This window comes from Ornithorhynchus anatinus, chromosome 2, assembly GCF_004115215.2.
Source record: "Ornithorhynchus anatinus isolate Pmale09 chromosome 2, mOrnAna1.pri.v4, whole genome shotgun sequence".
Taxonomy (NCBI): domain Eukaryota; kingdom Metazoa; phylum Chordata; class Mammalia; order Monotremata; family Ornithorhynchidae; genus Ornithorhynchus; species Ornithorhynchus anatinus.
In genome coordinates, this window is record NC_041729.1 from 26,020,239 (window position 1) to 26,026,103 (window position 5,865).

Consider the following 5,865-nt stretch of genomic DNA (forward strand, 5'->3'; position numbering starts at 1 on the left):
TGAGAACTGGCCTTGGGATTTCCTCTATTTTCCAGCCCCTTTCGCCTCTTGGCTGAAAAATCACTCTCATTCCTTCACTCCGTCGTATTTATTGAGCGTTTACTGTGCATGTGTCTCTTCATTTTATACTGCACTCTCCCAACTGCTTAGTACAGTGCTCTGCCCGCAGTAAGCATTCAATAAATACAACCGATTGGATGAATGGATTGTGTCTACCTACTCCGTCATACTGTAATAATAATAATGTTGGCATTGGTTAAGCGTTTACTATGTGCCAAGCACCGTTTTAAGGGCTGGGGTAGCTCCAAGGTCAGCGGGTCATCAGGTTGTCCCACGTAGGGCTCACGGTCTTCATCCCTATTTTACAGATGAGGGACCTGAGGCCCAGAGAAGCGAAGTGACTTGCCCAAAGTCACACAGCTGACCAGTGGCAGAGCTGGGATTCGAACCCACGACCTCTGACTCCCAAGCCCGCACTCTTTCCACTAAGCCGCACTGCTTGTATCTAACCCAGTGCTTAGTACGGTGCCTGGCACCTACTATGTGCTTCACAAATACCATCATCATTATTATTATTCTGTATCGCCCTGGCGCTTGGATTTGCACCCTTTCATTCACCCCTCCCTCAGCCCCATGGCACTTATTGACATAGGCATAATTTATTTATTCATATTAATATCTATCTCCCGCTCTAGACATGAGGGCGGCGAACATGTCTACCGACTTGGTTCTAATCCCCACTCTGCCCATTGCTAGCTGGGTGACCTTAGGCAATCACTTAACTTCCCTGTGCCTCAGTTTCCCTAACGATAAAATGGGGATAGCTGTTCTCCCTGTGAGGACCATGCGGGACAGGGACCGTGTCCGACCTAAATTAACTCCGTACGTTCCCCGGGACTTAAAACAGTGTTTGACACATAGTACAGATTGTTCCATCATACTCTTTCAAGCACTTAGAATAATGCTCTGCATACAGTACCGTGGCTCAGTGGAAAGAGCATGGGCTTTGGAGTCAGGGCTCATGAGTTCGAATCCCAGCTCTGCCACTTGTCGGCTGTGTGACTGTGGGCAAGTCACTTAACTTCTCTGTGCCTCGGTTCCCTCATCTGTAAAATGGGGACTAAGACTGTGAGCCCCACGTGGGACAACCTGATTCCCCTATGTCTACCCCAGCGCTTAGAACAGTGCTCGGCACATAGTAAGCGCTTAACAAATACCAACATTATTATTATTATTATTACAGTAAGCGCTCAATAAATACGATTGATTGATTGATCCACTTTAGGAGCTTAATAATTGATGACAGGAGAGCTGAGGAGATGATACCGCACAAGAATTCCCGGTAACCAACCAATGTCTCTGCTGATATAGTCACGATTATGACTGATTGCACAGTAGAAGGGTAAGCTCGTTGCGGGCAGAGAACGGGTCTATTACAAATCTATTATATTGTTCTCTCTCTAGTGCTTAGAACAGTGTTCTGCGCATTCACCAACTCAGACACAGCCTTGATCTCATCGTCTTTAGCCACGGCCCGTTCTCTACCCTCCCCAGCTCTGAAATCTCTCTATCCGACCACAACTTCCTCACCTGCCTTCTCTCCTACACATCTCTTCCCCCACGGAGGCTTCCGAGCTTTTAACCCCCTCCAATTTTCTCATGTAGCCAATACTACCTTCCCTTGATGACCAAATTGAGTCTCTCAACAGCAGTCCCTCTACTAAACACAGAGAAGCTGCGTGGCTCAGTGGAAAGAGCCCGGGTTTGGGAGTCAGGGGTCATGGGTTCATATCCTGGCTCTGCCACTTGTCAGCTGTGTGACTGTGGGCAAGTCACTTCACTTCTCTGGGCCTCAGTGACCTCATCTGGAAAATGGGGATTAAATGTGAGCCTCACGTGGGACAACCTGATTACCCTGTATCTACCCCAGCGCTTACAACAGTGCTCTGCACATAGTAAGCGCTTAAAAAATACCAAAATTATTATTATTATGTCACCCACTCGGTCCCTTATCCCTTTGTCGATCTGTACCACTAACCCACAGCCTTGGAGGTGATCCAGGATCCGCCTCCTTTGCTTCTGTGCACGAGCCGCAAAGTGCTGGTGGTGGAAATCTCGATATCAGGCTGACTTCTTCCACTTCAAGCTCATATTGTTGGTATTTGTTAAGCGCTTACTGTGTGCACTGTTCTAAGCACTGGGGGAGATACAAGGTAATCAGGTTGTCCCACACGGGGCTCACAGTCTTCATCCCCATTTGATAGATGAGGTAACTGAGGCCCAGAGAAGTGAAGTGACTTGCCAAGGTCACCCAGCACACAAGTGGTGGAGTCGGGATTAGAACCCACGACCTCTGACTCCCCAACCCGTGCTCTTTCCACTAAGCCACGCTGCTTCTCGTCCTTGCTTGCTTATCCTTGCGTGCTTCAACTCTGCCCTCTCCTCTGCCTGGCAGAATGATTTCTCCATCCTTTCTGGCACCCATGCCCATTGCCCTACGCCAGTTGTTCCAGATGTTTAACTCCTCCTCAAACCCCCTGCCTCCCCCATCCCTTGCCCTTAATGACCTGACCACCTACTTTATCGAGAAAATTGAGATTATCAGGCGTGATCAGGCTGACCTCCCAGCTTCCTGTCTCTCCCCACTCCAGTCCTGCTTCACTCTGCTGCCCAGATCATTTTTCTATAAAAACGTTCAGGACATGTTATCCCACTCCTCAAGAACCTCCAGTGATTGTCCGTCCACCTCCGCAACAAACAGAAACTCCTCACCGTCGACTTTAAGGCACTAAATGGCTTTGCCCCCTCCTACCTCACCTTGCTACTCTCCTACCCCAACCCAGCCCACACACTTCACTCCTCTAATGCCATCCTTCTCACTCTACCTCGAACTCGTCTACTTCGCCGCCGACTTCTCGCCCCCATCCTGCCTCTGGCCTGGAACTCCCTCCCACCTCATATCCGACAGACTAAATGACTCTCCCCCGCTTCAAAGCCTTATCGAAGACCCATCTCCTCCAAGAGGCCTTCCCTGACTAAGCCTTCTTTTCCTTTTCTCCCACCCCTTTCTGCATCGCCCCGACCTGCTCCCTTTATTCATCCCTCCTCCCAGATCCACAGCGCTTACGTACGTCTCTGTAATTTACTTATTTATATCATATCTGTCTCTCCCTCTAGACTGTAAGCTCGTTGTGGGCAGGGAGTGTCTCTTTTAAATTGTACTCTCCCAAGTGTTCAGTACAGTGTCCTGCACACAGTAAGTGCTCAATAAATACAATCGACTGACTGTGCGCAGGTAGCACTCAATGTGTACCTCTGATCGATTCCCAAATCTCCGATTGCTTGCAACTGCCAGCATCCCTTGCTTCCTCCTCATTTTCTTCTGTTGGGCTTCTGAGGTGCTGAATGTTTGGGGTGAAAGGTTGTTCTGCGGAGGCTCTGCTCCCTTGGAAAAGTTGGGTTGCCTTGCGGGGTGGAGCTGAGGGGAATTGAAGAAGACAAAAAAGAAAGATGCAGGGTAGTACGGCATAGTTTTATGAGGGCCCCAGCCACTTGGAAATACGGGTCAAAAAGAAAAAAAAAAATGCCCCCCTCCACCAGGAACCTCATTTATTCTCCCCACCTCTTCCTTTACCCATCTCTTAAACTCATAATAGTAATAATTCATAATTGTGGCATTTAAGCGTTTACTATGTGCCAGGCACTGTAGTAAGTGATGGGGTGAATCCAAACAAATCGGGTTGGACACAGTCCCTGCCCCTCATGGGACTCACACTTTTAAGCCCCATTTTACAGATGAGGTAACTAAGAGACACAAAGAAGTGAAGTGACTTGCCTAAGGTCACACAACAGACAAGTGGTGGAGGCGAAATTAGAACCCATGACCTTCTGACTCTCAGGCCCGGGCCCTATCCACTGTCCTCCTTCAATCATTTATAAAAGTTCATGCTTTTTTCCCCCGTTGGCCCTAAATTAATGGTTTAACAGTTCCGTCCACCAGTTTTAGATAGAAGCAATGGCCCCAACCCTTTTGAATTTACCTGAATACTCCACCCATACACACACATACATACTCACCCCCTTCCCCACCCACCAAATTAAAAATGGATGAGAGGTCAGAAACGTCCGCTTCTAAGGAAGACTCCGGGATTTTCATCGGCGGTCACGGCTTGCGCCAGCCACCCTGGTGGCTTGTACCCAGCGCTTAGAACAGGGCCCAGCGCTTAGAACAGCGCTCGGCCCATAGTAAGCGCTTAACAAATACCATCGTATCACCCTCCCAGGCGTCTCACAGCAGAGACCAGGTAAATGAATAAGGAGAGCTCCCAGCAACACATCGCCAGTCCTGGTAAAACAAACTAAGGGCTTGTGCAACTTGCTGATTACAGATGCCCGGTCCCTCAAATCCTGCACAAATAGGGAACTTCTTTCTGGTTGCTGAATAATAATAATAGTAACGTTGGTATTTTTAAGCGCTTACTATGTGCAGAGCACTGTTCTAAGCGCTGGGGCAGATACAGGGTCATCAGGTTGTCCCACGTGAGGCTCACAGTTAATCCCCATTTTCCAGATGAGGTCACTGAGGCCCAGAGAAGTGAAGTGACTTGCCCACAGTCACACAGCTGACGAGTGGCAGAGCAATGTGCCACTGAAGACAAAGAAATGTGCCTTGACAGCATCCTGGTACATGAGCAACTCCTCTCCCCGCTTGGTCAGGCGGGTAATAATAATGATATAATAATGACGATGATGGTACTTGTTAAGCGCTTACTATGTGCCGAGCACTGTTCTAAGCGCTGGGGTAGATACAAGGTCACCAGATTGTCCCATGGGAGACAGTCTGAATTCCCATTTTACAGATGAGGTAACTGAGGCAGTGAGAATAATAATGTTGGTATTTGTTAAGCGCTTACTATGTGCCGAGCACTGTTCTAAGCGCTGGGGTAGACACAGGGGAATCGGGTTGTCCCACGTGGGGCTCACAGTCAATCCCCATTTTACAGATGAGGTCACTGAGGCACCGAGAAGTTAAGTGACTTGCCCAAAGTCACACAGCTGACAAGTGGTAGAGCTGGGATTAAAACCCATGACCTCTGACTCCCAAGCCCGGGCTTTTTCCGCTGAGCTACGCTGCTTCTCTAATTTATTACTCTATTTTATTAATGATGTGTATATATCCATAATATTATTGATCTATTTTGATGGTATTGATGCCTGCTACTTGTTTTGTGTTGTCGTCTGTCTCCCCCCTTCTGGATTGTGAGCTCATTGTGGGGCAGAGGTGGTCTCCGTCTGTTGCCGAACTGAAGCAGCGTGTCTCAGCGGAAAGAGCCCGGGCTTGGGAGTCGGAGGTCATGGGTTCGAATCCCGGCTCTGCCACTTGTCAGCTGGGTGACTGTGGGCAAGTCACTTCAACTTCTCTGGGCTTCAGTTCCCTCATCTGTAAAATGGGGATGAAGACTGGGAGCCTTAGGTGGGACAACCTGATGACCCTGTATCTCCCCCAGCGCTTAGAACAGCGCTCTGCACATAATAAGCGCTTAACAAATACCAACATTATTACATTCCAAGCGCTGAGGCCAGTGCTCCGCACCCAGTAAGGGCTCAATAAATATGAATGAATGAATGAATGAATGAATGAATGAATGAATGAATGAATGAATGAATGAATGAGCCGCGGGGAGCCGCTCTCCACAGCAGCGGGAGCCGGCTCCCAGCCTGCCTCGCTTCGGCCCCCAGGCCCCGCCCCGCCCCCTGGAGGAGCCAATGAGAGCTGGGCGCCTCATCCAAGCGACCAATAGCCTCGCTGAGGGGCGGAGCCTCGGCTCTGGCCGCCCAATCCCCGCCCCCTGCCCCGCCTCCGGC